The sequence below is a fragment of the Argiope bruennichi genome, chromosome 8 (genome assembly GCF_947563725.1).
Source record: "Argiope bruennichi chromosome 8, qqArgBrue1.1, whole genome shotgun sequence".
Lineage (NCBI taxonomy): Eukaryota > Metazoa > Arthropoda > Arachnida > Araneae > Araneidae > Argiope > Argiope bruennichi.
The window spans coordinates 128,079,336-128,100,386 of record NC_079158.1 but is presented as its reverse complement, the minus strand read 5'-3'; the positions used below and the strand labels follow the sequence as shown (position 1 = coordinate 128,100,386).

The following is a 21,051-nucleotide window of genomic DNA, read 5'->3' as shown; positions in this document are numbered from 1 at the left end:
GTAAATTGAAATTAAGTCTACATTATAAGGATCTTTCAGGCATAAAGGAATATATCAAAAATAAATTTAATAAAATATATAATAAATTAAAAATTTGCAATCATTCTAATAAAATTTTAAAATGTAGTCAATCCAATGAAAACTGAAAATGATATTATGTAAATTAGACAAAGACTGATAATTACAAAGAAACTATAAACTCATTTTTAACTCTTATATAAGATCAATAATTGCATTATGGAAGAAAATATAAAGAAATAACGATATATCAATTGAAACTCGGGAAAATTGTTTCTGTCGTTATAAGGACCCGTGATGCGAAGCGAAGAAATTTCAAAATTCAATTGGAAATTTACGCTGATATTGCAAGCATGAACTGAATTTTTCATTTTTTCGTTTTAAAACGAACTAAATGTTTAACATATGATAAGCGAATATAGCTATAGTAAAATTAGGAAGAATAGACAAATACTGAATTTCTCTTTATTTTTCTTGGAAATCTGCGAATAATTAGTTCCAGATTATAAGATGGAACACGTTCAAAGAAATAGCAGTTCATTTAAGACTAATACAACATCTCCTATCTTATGAGAATATATTTCTATCACAGTTACTGCTAATAGCTCTAGAAATACTTAAAATATTTAATTCCTTTGGGTAAATTGGAAGGCAAAGGTATCATTTATATCCATTATCATCTATACTATTGTTTTCAAATTTATCCGATCGATATACAGAAACGATGAAATATTGCATAATGAAGAAATCATAGATATTGATTATATTGCTGTCATATAATTCAGTATTTATAGCAAAATAAATAAAATTAAAATAACAAATTTCAAAATAACGTAAAAACAAGCTTGCTTATTACAAAGTTTATATCATTGAAAAGTTTTTGAAGTCTTTAAGCAAATATCAAAAAAAAAAAAAAAAAAAATTGCATCAAACAGCAGGAGCTAAACATTTATCATCTCCGTTTTAAATATATTTGAAGAAATTAACCAACGTATGGAATTATTCTTCTTTCAAAAATATACAGAGAATATTGTTTTATAATATAAGACAAGAATTTAACGTTTGATTTTTCAGTTATATTGGAGAAGGGAAAACGACTGTTTTTCTTATTTAATATTAGAAATATAATCTTGTATATGGCGCTTTTTAATATTTCAACTACAAGTATTAATTGAAATAAGGGGGAGTATATCATCATTTGAGAAATATATACTTCGCTACTTGCATATTAATTGCACACCATCACAGAAATATCTGTGTCAACCGCATGGCATTGACAAATATAATCAATAGATTAATATCATATCTTTAGCGAATAATCGCGGATTTGAATAAAAAAAACACTTTCGGCGATTAATCGCTGTCCTCGGTTTAATGCCAAGGACTCATACTTGTGCTAAAGCTATAACTGTTGTCTTTTATTTATTGTAGTATATACTCTCCATGATGCAACATACATCAAACCAAGGACCACCAATTAACAAAACACCGGAACGTCAACGTTCATTTAAAAAAAGCCTTTAAATAACAAACTTTATGTTTGACGCACAAAATATACAAAATTATACAAAAAATTATTCTGTATATAATGAATATTGTAAAATATAATTTAAAATTTGAGAAGCATTTATCATTTTTTTAACATTATTTTACAGTTTGGCAAGGTAACTGGCATCCGTTTAGTAAATTAGTTGGTCACTATAAAAGTAATTTCACAATGAGTGTTTACGTTGGAGAACAAAATATAAATTAAACATTTAAGACAAAATTTAATCATACAAGGGGTGTTCAAATGAAAAGGTACGAAACGTCGTAACAACGTACGTAACTGTTAACATATTTGCCTATGCCACTATGGGAGAAAGTACCGAGACATCTAGAGATGCGATTGGAGTCTCCGGCGTAGAGCAGAGGCTTTTATAAAGAGCGCCATCCAAGGTCCGCTACTTGTTAAATTCCTCGAACAGAAGAACCATTAACTCTGATGTGTACTGTGAGACACTCCGAAGACTATGTAAATCCCTCAAGAACAAAAAAAAAAAAAAAATAAACAGTGATACTCATGGAGGTTGGGTTTCTGCTCCAAGATAACGCATGTCCACATATCTCCAGGGTCACACATGCGGAACTGGCCTAAGTTCAAGTGGGAGCAGCTCGACCATCCGCCCTACTGTCCGGGCATGTCGCCCTACGATTTTCATGTGTTTGGTCCCCTGGAAAAACATATGAAAGGAAGCGCTTCAACTCGGACGGTGAACTCAATGACGCTGTGAAGGACAGGGTCTCGTCCCGGCTACAGGAATTCTGGGAATAAAGAATCCTTTGGCTCGTTAATCAATGGGATCGTTGTGCTCAGGCCCATGGTGTATACTTTGAATATGGTCTTCATTTATAACCACAGTGTCGCTTCGTACTTTTCATTTGAACACCCACTGTATTTAAAGACGAGAAACTCGCTGTCCAAGAACGCGAACTCCTCATAAATTTCGAGTGCATTCTTAATGGTTATGGAGATTCCACGATCAGTTAAATGAGTGAGCAAATAGTATTTCAGTTTTGTGCATATTTTTAGAGAAAAAGTGCAATTTTAGAAACGAATTTTTTTATTTTAAAGGAAGAAGTATAACAAACAAGCTCACTCTCTCACGTCCAAGGGTCCTTGGTGGCCTGGTGGTAAGGTCTAGGTTCTGTAACCGGAGGATTCAAACTCGAGGCCCGATTCCACCGAAGAACCGTCGTGTAAGCGGGGATGGGACACGCTAAGTCTGTCGGAGCCGAATGTACTCCCGCTTGTTGATGTGGAAGTTTAGAGATGGGGTGAAAGCTCAAATGTCGTCCTCATCATCGGACCGTGGTTCAAAATTACTAGGCCTGTCCCCAAATAGCCCTAGTGTTACTTTGAAACGCGACGTTAATAGAACTAAACTAAACTCAAACTCTTACATCCAAGAAAAGAACTGCAATAAAATACATTCAAAATTACTATAACGAGCGCAACTTCCGGAAATTTTTAAGCCCGTCATTTTTACATAATGCTGTCTTTGCCTTTACCTCCGTCTTTATTTAATTAGTCTTATTCAAGCTGTTAAATTCACAAACATTAAAAAAAATTTTTAAGTATAAATATGAAATAAAGGTAGAAGTTTTATTTCATTTTTTTTTCTCAAAAGTTGGCAATATAAACGTTTCATGATAAAAACAATCAAAACGAGTGTCTGAAAACCACTTTTTAGTCATTAACATCTAAGAAATTTCAACTATAGTGTCTAAATTTTAGTGAAAAAATTGCACGTCGTAGTGAGGCCAAGATTTTGCCGTTTGATTTATTCTTGTATCTTCAATCTTTAAATTGCAAGAAAAAAAGAATTCACTGGCCCTTTACTCCCTTTACTTCCTTCCCTTCCTCACTTCCTTTGAGACAGATAAACTATCTACGAATTCATCCATAGGTTTTATATTCCTTACAATATATTCTAAACCGCTTCAAATCCAAACAAAATTACTCTAGTTAGCATGTTAACACACACAAACATATATTTGGGATGATTTTGGGTTGTGTTAACTATGATTGGTGAAAATTTGCCGAAATTTTTAGAAGCCGAGTCCTGAGAACTATAGCAATTGGTTGTCTTCCTAAAAGGAATCTACTTAAAAATAGAGCGAAATTATTCAGATTTATGGTCGAAGTTCATTTTTTGGAATCACGGTGAAACTTCGATTTCTTTCTAATGCTATCAGGCAAAGGAGATTATTGTATAAAAACAAAGGAGATATTTAACAATTGAGATTGATAACACTGATTATACCATTATCACTATCTGAATCACATTTGAATGCTCTTTAATCCCAATTGCTTTATTATCATTTACGTTTCTATTGATGCTTATCGTTTAATATCTTGAGGATGCTTTCTAAGATTCTGTAATCTTTTATCCAGTTTCACTCAATAAAAAAGAATTACTACACTATAAATAATTTTTTTTTCTTTTCAACAAGATTATGCCATTTAAGTTTAGGAATAATTGAAATCTTTATGCACCTCCTGAGATCCTTAAAAACAGCATCAAGTGTAAAAATTACTTTTATTTTAAATTAAGTTACTAGATAAGTAATTAATGCATAACATTTTTTTAAAATGTATCTATTTTCCGTCGTGTTTGCGTTGCTCATTATTTTTATTGCGTCGAAAATCATCCAACTCACCATTTGGAGGCACAAATGCGCTCGGAAAATGCCGAACAGTCCGAATTTATTCAACCCGTTAGGAGACATCCGGCATCTAATTACTCTAGAACGGCATTCTGTTCATTTCAGTGAGTATATGATATATTTTCAACCATTTGTGCATATTGTACTTTTACGCTACATTGGTAAATAAAACAATTTTGTTTCTTACACGGAGTGGGCAATAAGCTCCTACGCTTTTTTAAAAATAATTACTTTTGAAAAAAAAATACATTACATTTTTCTTCATATTGATTTATTAACAAAGAAATAACGATTATTTACTAAGAAAAAAATCTAAAACTCTAAAAGTTTGTTTTAGAAATATAAATAAGTAGTGTTATTTTTTTCGATGAACAGAATGGTAGTAAGGTCTTGAGCAAATTGGAGATCATACGGTGGTAAATATCCTTTTTTTTTCTCTGTTATCTTTGTAAAATGGAAACTTGGGGGTCTTTATCATGCGCAAAGAATCCAAATGATGAAGACTTATTTAAAAATCAGATGTCATTTTTTATGAAACCATTTCGCTTGTATTAAGAATTTTCAAACATTTATCTGTATGGGCTGAATATTCAATTATTATGGAAACCCAAATGGCCATTTAGCTAGAAGACGTTCACTAAGAAGTTCTCTTTATGAAAATTAAAAATCAAGCTACATAAAGACTGTTTCTACTTTGTATTGTTTGCCATGATAAGGTACAAATACGCTGTTTCATACAAAATTATCAGTCGTTTAAAAAAAAAAAAAAAAAAAAAAAAAAAAGAGCTTTTTATACATAAAACATTTCTAAAATTCCAATTCTCTAATTTTTTAAATGCAGGGAAACGAAATTTACTATGTTAAGAGCTTCTGGCCTATAAATTTAACAAAAAACGTTATTGATCATTTCATAATTAGAATATACAAATATTTATTAGACATTTCTTTGTTATAATTTATGTATTTTGAGCATTATTGTTATCATTTATAACAAGATATAGATCCTTTTGAATTGTTTTCAAACAATTTTATTTGGAATGAAAAAAATTGTAAAAATTGTTAAAAATTGTAAATAAATTTATTAACCCGTTTTGCACGAATCACTTAATGTGCTGAAGTTTCGCAATTGTGTGTAGTTGTGAGTTTTTATGATAATGCACAACTTTAATATATTCAGAGTTTGATAAGAGTTGATTCAAAAATTTCATGAAATCTTTCTTGTGAATTACAATTAATTTCGTGAATTCATGAAGTTTATAAAAATGAATTATAATTTAAGGACTAAAAATCGCGCAATTATAAAGATTAAAAAATTACTTTTAGTATGTTTTTAAAAGTGGGTATAAAAGCTGCTTTTTAAATCTATTTTTCATGGGATTCTTCCTTCATATCAATTTACGATGATTTTTTTTGGCGATGTGTTGCATTACAGCTGAAGTAAATGAGTAAATTGTAAGCAATAAATATAAAGTAATGAGTTATAAATATCTGAAACAGGAATCTATTTTTTCTTCAGAAACATATGGATATTTTATGCCTAAAATCGTGTCATTAATCTTCGAGCATTCTTCAGGAAGATAAAAGAGAGGTTTGAAGAAATGAAACAGTATCCTCTGTTTTGTTTATGGGTATTTTATATGCCGTTCGTAATGCTTATTAAAGCGGACGCTGTGAAGGTAAGTGCAAACGTTGTGCGAATTTTGTTTAAAGAAAGAAAAAAAATGATTCATGTATTCGCACTTAATTTAGCATATAAAATTGTAATTAGCTATAAAAAATCTAAAGTCTTGATGAGTACATAGTCGCTAACCATATATCCCAAAATTTTATACATCTATTATAGTGTATTTGTTTTTGCATATCAACTAGTATCATAAGGATAATTTGTTCTTCCGGAATACATTTTTGAGGTAATTAATTGTTTTTTTGTGTTAAGTTTTATTGTAATTACTTTCTATCAAATTTCTTAGGGGTAAAAGTGTGTTCATTCTTCCTTCAAGAAACTACGATAAAAACGTCAAAATCACGTTCATATTTTAATTAAATCAAATTTAAATTTTTTTAAATGCTGCTTTGAGGTGCACATTTCAACCATTTAAGAATATTACTTCAAAATTCGGTAGCTATAAGTCAAGTGGTATGAGCTGAGGAGAATATATAACTCAAACACACAGACCTATACACTCACAAATTCTTTGTTTTTCCTCTCTTATTATGGATAGAGATAAAAAAAAATTTAGATTTAATTTAAAATACAAAGAGATTTGATTTTGAATAATTTTATTTCTTTTTATTTCTATTCCTTTCTTAATATGACAAATTACTAGGATGTTTACATGTAAGAATTTTACTAACTGTAATGAATGTATTGAATATCAATATAATCAACAGAAATAAATAAAGAAATTAGATAATTAGCATATTAAACAGGATAAAAAAGCATTAGAAAATGTTATAACATTTTGAATGAAGAAGAATTGAACAAAAGATAATTTTGATTAGAACTCGCTATTATTTTGATTACATGGTTCACTTTTGGTTACACTTTTATTTATCTTTTAAATAACTGAGATTTGAATGAAATCTTCTTCTATATCATCTGCTTCTTTCAAATGATAAAGAAAATAAAAATAAAATTTAGATATAAAAATCGAAATTTCATTTTTAAGCTTTTACTGTTTTGCTTGCTGCAAATCAGGGTGAGTGTTTAAAAGTCATTTCTGTTTGATGTGATGTACAGAATATGTTATCCTCGATAGACTGGCAGTGAAAATATCCTTTCACTTATTTTGCATCTGAAAAATAATTTAATGAAATGCCATTTGGGGCGCCATGATTTGATTATTTTAATACTTTGATTCACTGCTGCGATTTCTCAGCATGTATTTTTTTTTTTTCTATCTATTCCTTAAAGGTAACGACAAGAACTATTAAAAGACAGGATTAAGATTCAATTATAAGTTTTTTTTTATCAAGTAATTCTAGAAAAGCCACTTTAAAGCGAACTACTTAGTAAAATATTTTTTATTACTGTAAAATATGTTTAGATATATCTATACTACTTGTAACAAATGTTTAGATGCCCTCAATTGGCTTAAATTGATTAATAAGGCATGTACTCAATAACGTAAAGAAGAATCTTTAAAATTTATTCTTAATTTTACAATCAATTTTTTCTGGCCTAATGAAAATGGACGAAAATATCACTGTACTGGAGAGTAATTTTGCACTGATCATGTTCAATTATGATGAAATTGACTAAGAGGCACTGAATTCTTTTTTTAGTTTAAAAAGTCTTATCCAATAAACTTATAAGATATCAGATTTTAGATTCATAATTGAATTAAACAAAAATATGTCCGAATATAATATTAATACATATGCATGCATTTTAGGATCTTTTATTTAGGAATTATTGAAAGGAATGAGAACTAATGAAAAAAGTTGGGTTTATATCTTTTTTGATCCTATCTTTGGCGAAGGCCTTCTGACAAGGTATTCTTTTATCTAATAACAATTTTCGGCAAAAAATTAGATTTTATAAATTTCACACATTTCTGTATTTTTATTTAATTTAAATCATATTTTATGCTTTAGGTTCCAAGCTATGCAAAAATTTAATTTTTTTTTCTTAAAACTAGCATTTTGTTCCAGAAAAAAAAGAAAATGGTTTCGCTCTTTCCAAGTAAAAAATATATATGTGATCCCTTTCTAATATAGCCTCTACTCGCCTTTCTTTCCTAACAATACATTTATTGATTATACATGAGATTAAAATATCTGGACTAGAAAATTAAAATTACAGCTAGAAAGTTAATTATTAATTAAATTTAATGATATTTAGGTATTCTAACGATTTAATGCATCTTAACTTAAAATGGAAAAAACATTGATTTAGTACTATAACAGTGACACTAGTGCGATTGCGAAGGTAAAGTTTCTATTGTTAAAATATATGTATTTACTGTAAAGAAAGGTTTGACTCCCTCGTACTAATTAACTAACTTTATTTCCTAGTTCGTACTTTTAAGTGTCCGCTATAAGCGTATACAGGGTGATTCAAAAGTTATTGTTTAAATTTCGTGGGGAGGTAGGGAATACGTCAGGAAACTGATTTCACATAGGAAAGTATGTCCGCAAACGTAATCTGCATGGATAAAATAAAGTGATCACAAGGAAATAGTACAGTTAAGTGGAACGAAAGTGAGTTCCAGCAAGATAAAGTACAGGCTCATTGAAGGTGCTCAACATTGGGACTATTTATATGAACACAGTGCCGTTGTATTTACCGCCGAACATTTTCAAAAAATGCCTGACATATCACGAACAATGCTTCCGGCGGCCAATATTCGTGCAACGAGGCCCATTTCATTGACGACGAACCATTTTACTGACGTCTCGAATACTTGGTCTCTCATGCCTCACACAAAAAGGAATCCATGGGCGATAAATCAGGTGACCTGGGTGCCCAAGCGATCGGTCCCCCTCTGCCGATCCATCAGGCTATGAATGTTCTGTTCAGATAATCACACCCAGCAATTGCTCATTGGGCTGGAGCAATCGTTATTTTGATACCACATATCTTGGCGGATGGGCACAAGATCAGCTCCCAGAAAAGTTGGTAACATTGTCTCTAAAAGATTAAGTATTTCCGCCTGGCAAATCGGGGTGGTAACAAGTAAGATCTCAACAAACAATCACCAGTGATTCCAGCCAACACATTCATTGCAAAACGAAGATGCGCAGCGCGACTTCTCGTAACAGTCTGTACTTACAGGCTGTAATTCGAGCGACTGGTTGGGTACACGTAACGCCTTCAACATACGCATGCGTACATTTGCGAAATGCTTTCCTATGTGAAATCGGTTATCTGGCGTATTCCCTATCTTTCCACGAAATTTGAACAATAACTTTTGAATCACCCTGTAGATTTAGAGATGTTGATTGACATTTTTGAATTTCGGTTGTAAAATAAATAATACAACTTTATACTTGCAAATTATATCTACTCAGGCATGCTAAAGATATTGAGAAATATCCATACAATATTCTGTTTAATATTCTGAATATCTTGCAATATCATAAAGATATTAGAATAATATAGTTAGACAATAGGTTGTGCAAATAGGTCTGAAATAGCTTTATTCCTAATGATTGTCGAAAACACTATTATTTAGCTCACATTTTCATTGCAGCGGAGGAGAAAAATGGAAAACACGAAGAAAACTGTTAACACATTGTTTTCATAATGATATTTTGAGGGATTTCCAAGAAACCTTCAATGAACACTGCCAGAAACTTGCGGATTTTTTTCAAGGTGAAACCAACAAGAACTTTACTTATATTGACAATTATATAAAGCTTGCATCCTTAGATATGATTTGCGGTGAGTAAAAATATGTTTTTACGTAATTTTATTTTCTCAAGATATTGTGCTTTGAATTGTCATTATATCTAGACCTTGACCAATTGTTCTTATTCGGGAATATTTTACAAAAGATTTTCTGCAAATAGTAGGAAATAAAAGGAGATTCATAAGCGAAACTAAGTCAGGTGCCTGAGATGCCTAGATATCCCTAGGGCATCCCCGCTTTCTCTAGAGAAGCCTTTTTCTTTTCTTTAAAGGAAAATCGGACTTTTTTTATTTTGAGGTACCTGAAAACGAATGAATTTATAAATGCGAGAGTAAAATTAAAGGAATACAGAAGAAAAATGTTCAAAATACTTCAATTTCTAAAAGGTGATTATCGCATTATCAGAATGTCTGTGGTATAACACTTTTGGATTTTTCTTAAAAAAAGTTATAATTATCTATTGAAACTTGATACAACACACATACATATACAGACATGTCCACATTTTCATATTTGTTGGATTTTTGTCATCACTATCACCTTTTTCTAAAATATATATGCAGATAATTTTTTTAAGTTTATTATATCATTCTTAAAATCATATAAGGTAGAATATACTTCAGTTATATCATTGTATAAATATGACAGATTTTTACTCTATACTTTCTATGTAAATGATAAAGAAAACTTTTTTTTAAAATCTGCTTCAACGTTAATTGGCTTATAAAGAGATACTTAACAAGAAATGCTTGATTGAAAGATTTTTTTTTACACTTTTAATCATCTTCAGTTGGATATGACAAAAACTTTTGAAATTTTATTTATAAATAAAGAATTATTTTCTATTTGATATTTTCAAATATTTTAAAAAATAAAAATGATTCGATGCGTACTTTCGAAACAGAAATGAGGCTTTGTATGTTAGAAGTGATACACTCGAACCTTGATAAATCAATTGCAACAAATCCTTAAATGTATAAAACAAGGCATTTCACAGAATAAGAAATATATGAAGCATTTTTCGCTTCATCTCTAGATATAACTGCCTTAATGGAAACTTAAACTTTGTTTTAATAAATAGTTTGAATTTAATTTTAAATGTTATTTTAGCTTTTTGGAAACACTAAAATCTTTTAAATTTGCACAATTAAAAAATTTCGGGTTAGAGCAGCTAAAAATCCACACCGTTTTCAGTTTTTTATTTAAACTTACTCACAGTAACAGTGGTTTTAAAACAGTTATATAATGATCCTGACTTCAGTCAAAGTACATAACATTTTAAAAGCGAATCCCAGAGTTTTTCTTTTTCTGTTTGCAAATATGAAATATTGTGCCTTCATTCTCTGCTAAATGAAATTCTTTGTTTTTAGATCCATTTCAGTGGAAACATTCTTTTTAATATTTTTTTAGGGAATGATTTAATTCCATGCCACTTATGTTTAATTATTTTGTCACCATTATAATCTGATATTAAATAAGGATAATCAATAACAGAAATCATTATATTTCAGAAACCATGTTTGGTGTCGCTGTGAAAGCTTTTGAGAATGAAGATTCTCAATACGCCAAAGCAGGCTTAAAGTATGTAGCAGTAAAATAAAAAAAATGATTTATTTTGCAATATTTATTGTAACATTCATATGCTATAAAAAATAATTTCTATGCATATTATTGTACTTGATGAAGCGTGTGTTTAAGAAGATGAAGCGTGTATCACGAAGCGTGTGTTTTTGAATGAGAAAAGGCACACTTTGTTTTTATCCATTTTAGTTTTTATATTACAGCCTGTACTACTACTGTGTATATGATTTACTTTTCAACGTAATTTCCATTATTAAATATAAATTTGTCTTTCTTTTAACCAGTTTCTGAATTCTATCATCATAGAAATACTGCTACTTGATTTGGAAACCCTTGCAACTCATTCGCTTTGAAGTCATCATCATCATCACATTCTTCCGTCAAAAATGCTACTTTTAAATGTGGGTTAGTGATAACTGCTGATCTCTAAATGGAGATTTTAAAGAGAATGATCATGTTGTTTCCAGCTAAATGAGGCGATGAGATCTTAGGCATCATTAACCGCTCGAGGATGGGTTTTGTTATGAAACAATTCCTTCTTCTGCCTGTCATTCCTTTTTTTTCGGACTATAAGGAGTAGTTTAGTTAAGATTAATGTTTTACAACAGGTCTCAGAGTTTACTATATCACCATTAGGCAGAACCCAATCCAGCAAACCTCCTTTCTTATCCCGTGTCACATTACAAATTATTTTTGACGGGCTGAAAGGGATTGCTTGAATTTCACTTTCCTTGGATATTTGTGTCAAATCCATCGTTACATAAACCACCCATGTTACATCGCCTGGGACAATTTGGCTTAAATTCATCCCCAAAAGGTTAACCAAATCATCTGTTAGACGTTTGATTTTATGCACCTCAGTAAATATACGGGATACCCAATATGAGCATAGCTTAGGTTAATTTAAATAGTCTGCATCAATTCCATAAAGAGAATTTTAGAAACTTGATGAAGCCACTTCGATTGAAGTGAAATTATAAAGCATATCTGACATTTCTTTCAGTTTTTTTTATTTATTTTTTATAATAAGTTCTTTATAATAACAGAATGTCGCCTGCTTCATTCCTCGTCATGCACATTTGGGCGGTCATTTTTAAATGCTTTCACCTATTTTCTTACTATTATGTCATTCGTAGTATTTTCTCCTTACATCTCATTAATCTATCAATAAATTTCGGCAATTGATTTTTGAATTCAAAAAATGACATTCACGGTCGACCGGAATTTTAATTAACGGATGCATTTGGAATTCACACAAACAGCTACAAGAACTGTTGAATTATTTTATAATTGCATAATGACATGACCACCGACTCATGCAGGTACTTCAAACGGCATGGTAGCCACTGCATTGCAGCGGTGGAATTTCAAAATGATGCTTACTTTTAAAAATCATGTTTTCTTTAACACTAGCTGGTACCCGGCGCATTGCTACCGCAGAAGAAATAATTTTGGAAATATCGTTTGAAATTTGAAATAGCTATCTTGTTTAATTAGGAATGATAGAAAAAATGATATTTATTTCCTTCACATTCTTTCAATGAATACATTCATTGAAATTGAATGATATATAAAAGAGAAGTATAAATAATATATTTTTTTTACTTTATTATTCAAGAATAGAATGGACAAAACTTTTTGTTTTTCCGTCTTCAGCAATAACAATTAAATTTCTTTGATTTTCGACTCTGGAGCATCCAACATACAGCTGGCCATGTGACAAACATTGTTTTCTGGGTTCAAAGCAGTAAGTTGGCAAAGTTTTATCGTCATCGGATGAATTGATCGGCAGCACATAAAATACGAACAAACAAAAATTCATTTTTATACATTAAATTAATCTTGATTTCTAAACTAAATCTTCTTTCATAATTTTTTATACTAATATTTCAAAATACATAAAATTCTATACTAATATTTCAAGATACATAATTCTAATACATAAAATTCTAAAAATCAAAAAAAAAAAATTGAGCTCAAACTACCTTGGATTTTCTAAAAGACTCAGCTTTTGCCAAAAGAATAGCCGAACGCTTGATTTCTCTGCACGTGTATGCTTGATTGATCGATAACGCTAATATAAATTTTGCCGATGTCTGGTTTTCACAACAGAGCAGCTATATTTGTACGATTGAACCAGGAAAGTTTGATAACACCTGTTGTCAATTTCCCAATATATGCAAGAATCAAACTGATACTTTACACATTACGAATACAGGGGACATTTCCCTAAAGAAGTCTTTTTGCATTGTTCGTGAGCACATACCTTCTTCTTCTTTCGTACAACCGACCACCCCGCCACCACTGAACGTAACAGTATCGACAGGATTTGTTGTGGCCGATTGCTATCTTGAGCATTGTCCATCCTTGCATTGACCGATTTGTCAAACTGACATTCTCCTCGAGATAATTGGCCACAAAGTGGTCAATTACTGTCCTGCTACCTTATCTACAAACTCTCAAATAGTAGGTAAAAAACTGACAATTTTTGACATCAAGTCCTTCAGAGTTTTAAGATTACCTGGTACCATCAGTACTGTACTTAAGTCATTATTTATAATTTTCAGATTTTTTCTTAACTCCTAAATTTCAATACATTCCTTTAAATAGTGGTAAACAGTGCCGATTCCTCCACAAATGCATTTATTTTCCTGCCTTCTTCCAAATCTTGGAAATATGCAGGAAATCTCCCATGTCCTGATGTAATTTGAATTATCAGTGGATGGTGTCTTCTTATTTTTATTTCTGGATTAGGAATAAAATCGAAAGTTACTCTTCCGTTTTTGAACATATACCATCTGTCAAACCATTGCAGCTTTATTTCTTAACTTAATTCCCATTTTAAGACACCATTTGATTTGGGGACAACCATATCAACACCCTCTTTCTGTGCCGCCAACTTTGCATATTGATCCGCCTTTTCATTACCATATATCTCAATATGGGCCTTAACCCAATTCAACTCTATCCACTCGTTAGTTTTTACACTTTTTATCTTTTCTTTTATCGTCCATATTTCCTTATTACAATTGTGAGACGATTGTATGTCTTGTAGAACTGAGAGAGAATCTGAAAAAATTGAGCACTTCTGTCCGTCCTCCACCCTTTCACAATATTCAATGGCCATCTTTAAAGCTTGCACTTCTGCCTGGAAACTTGTGGCATGGTTCGATAATTTCACAAGACTTTTATCGATCTCTTTCCCATAGTAGTATACTACTATTGCAGCTCCTACTTTATTTTCATCTTTTGAAGCACCTGTAAAATTTCTATTCCATCCATATCTAGGATTTTAATTTGAAAACAATGAATAAACCATTCTGCGGGATATTGTTCGAATTTGTCAAAATACATCTCATAATCTTTTTTGCTGAAGCATTTGTTTCCTATTTTAACTTTATTACTAGAAGTTCTTATTTGAAATTTAGTGAAAATTTCCGTTGCTCTGAGGTCCATTGGCAAAATTCCCGTTATAACTTGAAGGGCTTCTGTAGAAATGGTTCTATATGCCCCAGACATAATGATGAGAGGGCGCCGTTGGATTGATTTTAATATTTCTCTGATTTTCTTTAGATTTAGCCTATGTCCCCATGCTCCATGACCGAAAAGAACAAATGGCTCAATGGCCCCAGTGTAGATTCTTCTTAGATGGTATTTCCTTTTTCCATAAAATTATCCGCAACTGTCACTAGTTTATATGTTAATACATCCACTTTTTTCTTGACCTTATTAAAATGTGACATAAATGTTAATTTACTGTCCTATGTAACTCCCAAGTATTTAAATTGATTTGACACATTTATATTGTTATTGCCCATTTTTATGTTAGGCGGATCTGTTAATTTTAAACTTTCTCCAAATGTAATAGGCATTTGAATTGTTTTCATTAAACTCAAGTTTATGAATTTTGCCCCATTTTACTAGCCTATGAATTATTTGTTTTCCTTTAATTTCCAGTTCATCTTTTATTCTTCCCGAGATTATTAGTAGCACATCATCGGCATACGCCTGTATAAAGCAGTTCACTGGAAGATTGATTTTAAATGCAGAATTCATAACCAAGTTCTAGAATAATGGTTCGCTGCACGAGCCCTGTGGCACTCCTCCATCCATTATAAATTCCCAATTATTCTCTCCATCTTGGTAAATACACTTCCTTTCATTTAAGTAATCTTTAATCAATTCAAAAAGATTGCTCGGGAAATTCCTTTTTATAAGGGCATATAAAATGCTTTTCCTCCATACTGAATCAAATGCTCCAGCTACATGCAAAGATAAAACTGTTGTTTTTAGTTTTTGATTCGTCGCACTTTTTATTTTACTCCATAGTGCATTTTGGGCTGTTTCACAAGAGTGGTTATATCTAAAACCATGTTGATCATGATGCAATCTATTTTGTGCCGTTAATAAGTGCTGTATTTGACTTATCAGTTTATCCAAGATTTTACTTGCTGTTGTTAGCAAACAAATTGGTCTATAGGATTTAGGATCCTCTAGATCTCTATTAGTTTTAGGAATTAAAATCAGGTTTGCTACCTTCCACTGATTAGGGAACGCACCTAATTTTGGGCACTTGTTGTATAACTCTAAAAGTATGAATGGATTCTTTCTGTTAATTTCAGCAAGCATCTCCATTGGGATGTTGTCTAATCCAGGTGTTTTCTTTTTAGCCATTTTAATAATCGTTGTTCTTATTTCATTTATTGTGAATATTTTATCTTTTTCTTTTGTTTTATATAACTCAATACATTTCCTCATTTCCTTCTGCTTTTTACTTTCTTGTTGGGATTGTTCCTCTTTGAAAAGGCATCTCACAATAGTTTCAATAGTTTCTTTTGTATTTTTGGTTTTTGTACCATCCTGTTGTTTGACACAGTGCAAAACTGTTTTCCTTTTCATTTTATCTGCCGCTAATTTATAAGGTAGCTCAAAAGGGTTCATTCTCGTTATTTCGTTACATAACTTTTCAAAGCATTCGATACTTTTCTTTCTTAACATCTCTCTGTATATTGATTCATTCTTTTTATAAATTTGTCTTCTCTTCATTCTCTCTTCAGTGTTTTTTTTTTTTCATCTTTGGTATCTATGCCGCAAGGCTCTTGTCAGTTTTCTTTGTTTCTCCAGTTCAGTGTCCCACCAGGGGACCTTGATATGATTTGTCTCTTAACTGTTTGATCTTTGGCTAATTCCTTGAATGAATTCTGTAAACTCTATTACCCATACTTCTAAATCTTTTTTAGTTTTTATCCTTTGCATTCTTTCTCTTATATCGGCATATTTTTCAACCACTTGAGAGCTAATTTTCCACTTGCTTAATTTAAATCTTTCTGCTGAAACAACTTTGCCACCCATATTAATTTGAAAATCCAAAAAGCCATGATCACTCAGAGAACTTTGAATTACCTTCCAGCTCATTATTCTGTCATGCAGGTCTTGAGTTGATAAGGTTACATCAATCCAACTTCTTCCACGTACAGTTGAAACTTTAGCAGTGAGTTTGGATCATTCCAAATAACAAGGTTCTTCTTAAAAATGAATTCTATAAACGATCCGGCTTCATCTTGTGGTCTATGATCGGGAATTTCATTTCCCCACAGACGACTATGAAGATTGAAATCTCCTCCAATAAGTATGGATGATGTCCCCAACTGTTCAAACAGATTTCCAAGTTCTCTGCAGATTTCTTCTTTATTGTGAGTCGGTGGGAAGTATGCCGATACCATAGTTATTTCACTATTTCCCACTGATAAATTGGCTGCTACTATGTTTTCGCTAGTAAATCTTGTCAAAACAGAAATATCTTGGTTTCTTACTGCTATAATCGCCTTCCCGTAAGGGTGAGAAATTATTCTCCATCCTAGGGGAAGTCCTATTATTTTTCCTTTCATTGTATATGGTTCTTGTAACAAGTAAACATCTGGAATATTGTCTCCAAACAAATTTGGAAGTTTCTTTGTCGCATATTTACCCCGACCTATATTACGTTGAATAACACGCCAAGAATTATCATTGAAAGGCTTATTATTCATAATTCGTCTGTTTAATCAACTGATCTCTCTCCCTGATAAATACAGGGCAATGCTCCGATGTTGCAATATGATCCGTTCGAATCATAATTATTGTTCTTTTGCCATACTCTTTACAGTTTCTGCATTCTGGATTTTGCTTTGTACAATTTTTATATTTATGCATTTCCAAGCACTTGGAGCAGATATCTACTTTTTGCATACATTTAGATCGAACATGCCAAATTTGAGCCAAATTATCTAAGGGGTTCCACAAATTCTCTAAATCTATACGATCCGAAACCACACTGTAATCTTGCTTTATCTTTAATTATTCGAAACGCTTTCGGGTCCAAACTTATAACCCAGTGAGACGACCTGCCTCTTCCTTTTTTCCTAAATAGAACCCGCATATTCCCTACTATGCCATTGCTTAGCTTGATTTGATTGAGAAAATCCAATACCTCCTCCTCCCTGGGTCTCTCACTCTTTTCCAAATCATATATAATGATTTGAGGCATTCTTATCTGTGGAGTAGTAGCCTTGCATACATTTTGCAAATTTGTATGACTATTAATAGCATCTTTTAACTTTGTTACCATTTTCGGTGTTTCAACTTGAACCAGAACACCATTTCCCATAATTTTAATTTCCATTCCCTTTGGGCTGATATTCGCTTATAATGTCTTTCTCATTTTAATAGATGAGTCTATTGTCTCTGTAATTGGTCTAACCACCAGTGTAGGCAGGTTTGCTTTAGGTCTTAGCAATGGTATTGTTTTATTATCGTTTTCATTCGCGTTAATTATTTTTTGTTGAATTTGATTCCTTTCTTCTCCCAACAGCTTTTTAGAGGCTTGGGTCCTTCTAATAAACGTTAAATCTGGTTTCAATGGAATTTTCTTTTCCACTATACCATCACTGTTAAGATTTTTCACCACATTTGCGTATGTTGGTTCATGATTATCATCTGTTGAATTCATTTTTGTTGCTGTAGAATTTGACAAAACATTCAAAAATAAGTCTCTCAATTCTTCAGCCGCGTTACCTTCAATCCTATATTTATTGATAATATTTTCAAATGTTTCCAATATTCCCAATGGTCCAAAGGGTTGCTTATTTTCTTCTGGTATTTCGTTTTCACTTGCATCTACATTCTTTGCCTTTTTAGCATTTGCAATACCATCATTTCTTTCTTTCTCTTTGCCTTTACGAGGAATGCACGGTTTTTTATCTTTAGGAAGATTTTCCCCTGTTTTCATTTTTACATTTTTCTTTTTCCGTTTTTTGGCCATTTGTATTTTGCTGTCCGCCTGCATTGACGGTTCAATTATCTCATTTGAATCAGAATCCGATGATTTCTTAAAGTCTTTATATGTCTATCCTTTAAATCCTTTAATTGGAGTTGGTGTAGCGGGGATTATCATTCCCGCTCCTTTTGGTGAGTAAAATAAATTCTAATCATCAGTTAGAATATCGCTATCATCAGCAAAGTGTTCTCTATCTGTCTTGTTTATTTCTGATTCCATATTTTTTTCCCCACAAAGTCTAAATTTCTAGTGCAACAGAGAGTAAAGCTTAAGCAAGCTTTTAACGAAATGTTTGTAAAGCTTTCCCAATTTTAAATTTGAATTATTAGAAACGCATGTAAAAAACTGTCCAAATAAAATCTCTATTTTTTTAGCACTAAAAAACTATCAAATGTGTAACAAGAATTTCTTCTAATTAGATGCACTAAAGAGAACTGATATTTTCCAAACAATTTTGTTGTCATCTCATTTATGGACACTTTCCATAAATTAGAATTTAAAATTGGTAAAAAATCACAAAATAAGAGTCTGCACAATAAAGAAATCTCTGGATACAGTAGGACAATATCCGAGTCCTGCAAATAGTTCATGCACTGAACGCAGATATCGATAGCAGTTTCTAAAATGGTAAACAAACAACAAAATGGCTCCCAAACAAGTGGACGTTTCTGCCGCAACTACACTTCAGAAATTCAAACACTTTTAAGATGCTAAAGAATTTTGAAATAAAATTCAAAAAACCTGTTACTCCAGGGTTTCAGCTACACTTGATCATCACATTCAACAGAAATTATCCATCATTTTTCATTTTAAAGCCATATTTTGAAGAGCAAAAGAAATTATCAACCACGCCGATCACTGCGGATCCGAATCCTCCGTGAGCACATACCCTGTGCTCCTGTTTGCAAAATATAGAAGATTCTACTCAAGAGAAATCAGAAAAAAGTTGTTGTTTTTTTGGTTCGTCATCTATTTATTCACACCGAGACACATTTTATTTTTCTACAATTTTTGATAAACAATTCCATATCACAGTTACGAATATTTCTTAAAGACAATAAAAATTATTTTCTTAATAAACTACTAATTTCATGAGAAACTTACTGAGTTTCCTCGAAATCATTAAAATAAATTTGTTCTACTTTTCTTGTCGAGCTACTGATCTTTCACACTCCATGTGAACGTCTACTTTTCTTGACTGCCAAGTAAACAAGAAATCTTTTTTATATAGCTTTCAAGACAAAGGAAATGTGCTGTCATCTGGGGTTAGGAAGGGAACTAATCCCGACAACACAAATCTGTGAAGTAGTATGAATATTTAATCTCTCCTTCTCGATATGAAATTCCATCCAATCGTGACTGCTTTTTTAAATATATACTGAAAATTTCTACATAAACTTCATACCTTCAAAGGTATCTTCAAGATATTGTTAGCATTTTTCAAAAATGATTGGTCATGTTCATCTACTCCGCACAACCGTCTAATGTTAGCTTTATGTTACAATTCATGAATGTAGCTTGGAACAATTCTTGTATTTTTTATGCATGTTGTTATTACGAAAATATACATTGCTTACACATTTTTATATCTCACATTTTATAGACATTAATTTATGGTAATAAAGTGAAAGACTGGGCGTGTAATAAATTTCATGTTAATCTTCCTAGGAAAATTCTCAAATGAGTTGAAATATTATATATTTAATTCTTATAATTTGCAACGATAATTTACTACGTATCCTAATTATTTTACTATAATTAATTTATAATGATGTGGACACTTTTTAATTTGTAAATTAAGAATCATAAATTCGGAGTTTTTTTTTTTTCAATTTCATATTATTAAATACAACTTTAATCAGAAGATACAATGATTGTAGTTTATTCATATAGTTAATTAAAAATTAAACAATTTTCGTTCAATTGTACTTTATATTAATCTTCTTACAATTTGAATCACCCAGTTAAATGTCTGTCAAGTGAAATAGTTCATTTAAAATTTCTAGCATATTATTCAATTTTTGTCCTTATTCGCAGGATTGGAGAAATATTTATGACTCGAGTATATAACTTCTTTTTGTGGCCAGACTTCATTTTCAAACGCACAAAAACTGGGAAAGATTTTTTTTTATCATCTAAAAGTAATACAAGACTTCACAAGATCAGTAAGTAATTTTTAATTTTCATCAAATTCATTTTTTTCTCTTAATCCAAGAGCATTACATTCATTTTTGCAGCATATTTTTTTCATTAGGTATTCATTAACTATTAGATTCATTGTTCATGCTAGTTCAAAGACATATTTGTTATTTTATTTCATTTTATTAGGATTCGTACAAATATTTAATCTCATTTTAAAATTGCGTCAATTTTTCAAAACATTTTTATTCTAGCAATCGTTTTAAAAATTATTAACTGAGTAACTTAGACATCAGGAATGTTAAATACAATGGGTATTTGCTCAAAGCAATTGGCAATTTTTACGTCTTTATATTTGATAATTTGGCCTATTATTTATTCATTTCATCAATAGTAATTTTTTTCAGAAAAATATTAGATTATTAACTGCTATTT

At 31.2% G+C, this 21,051-nt stretch overlaps 1 pseudogene; it reads left to right on the top strand.

Moving 5' to 3' along the window:
* The first annotated feature begins 2,138 nt into the window (after nt 1-2,138).
* The window catches only part of LOC129980774 (cytochrome P450 4V2-like), a 29,969-nt pseudogene continuing 11,056 nt past the window's right edge, over nt 2,139-21,051 (top strand).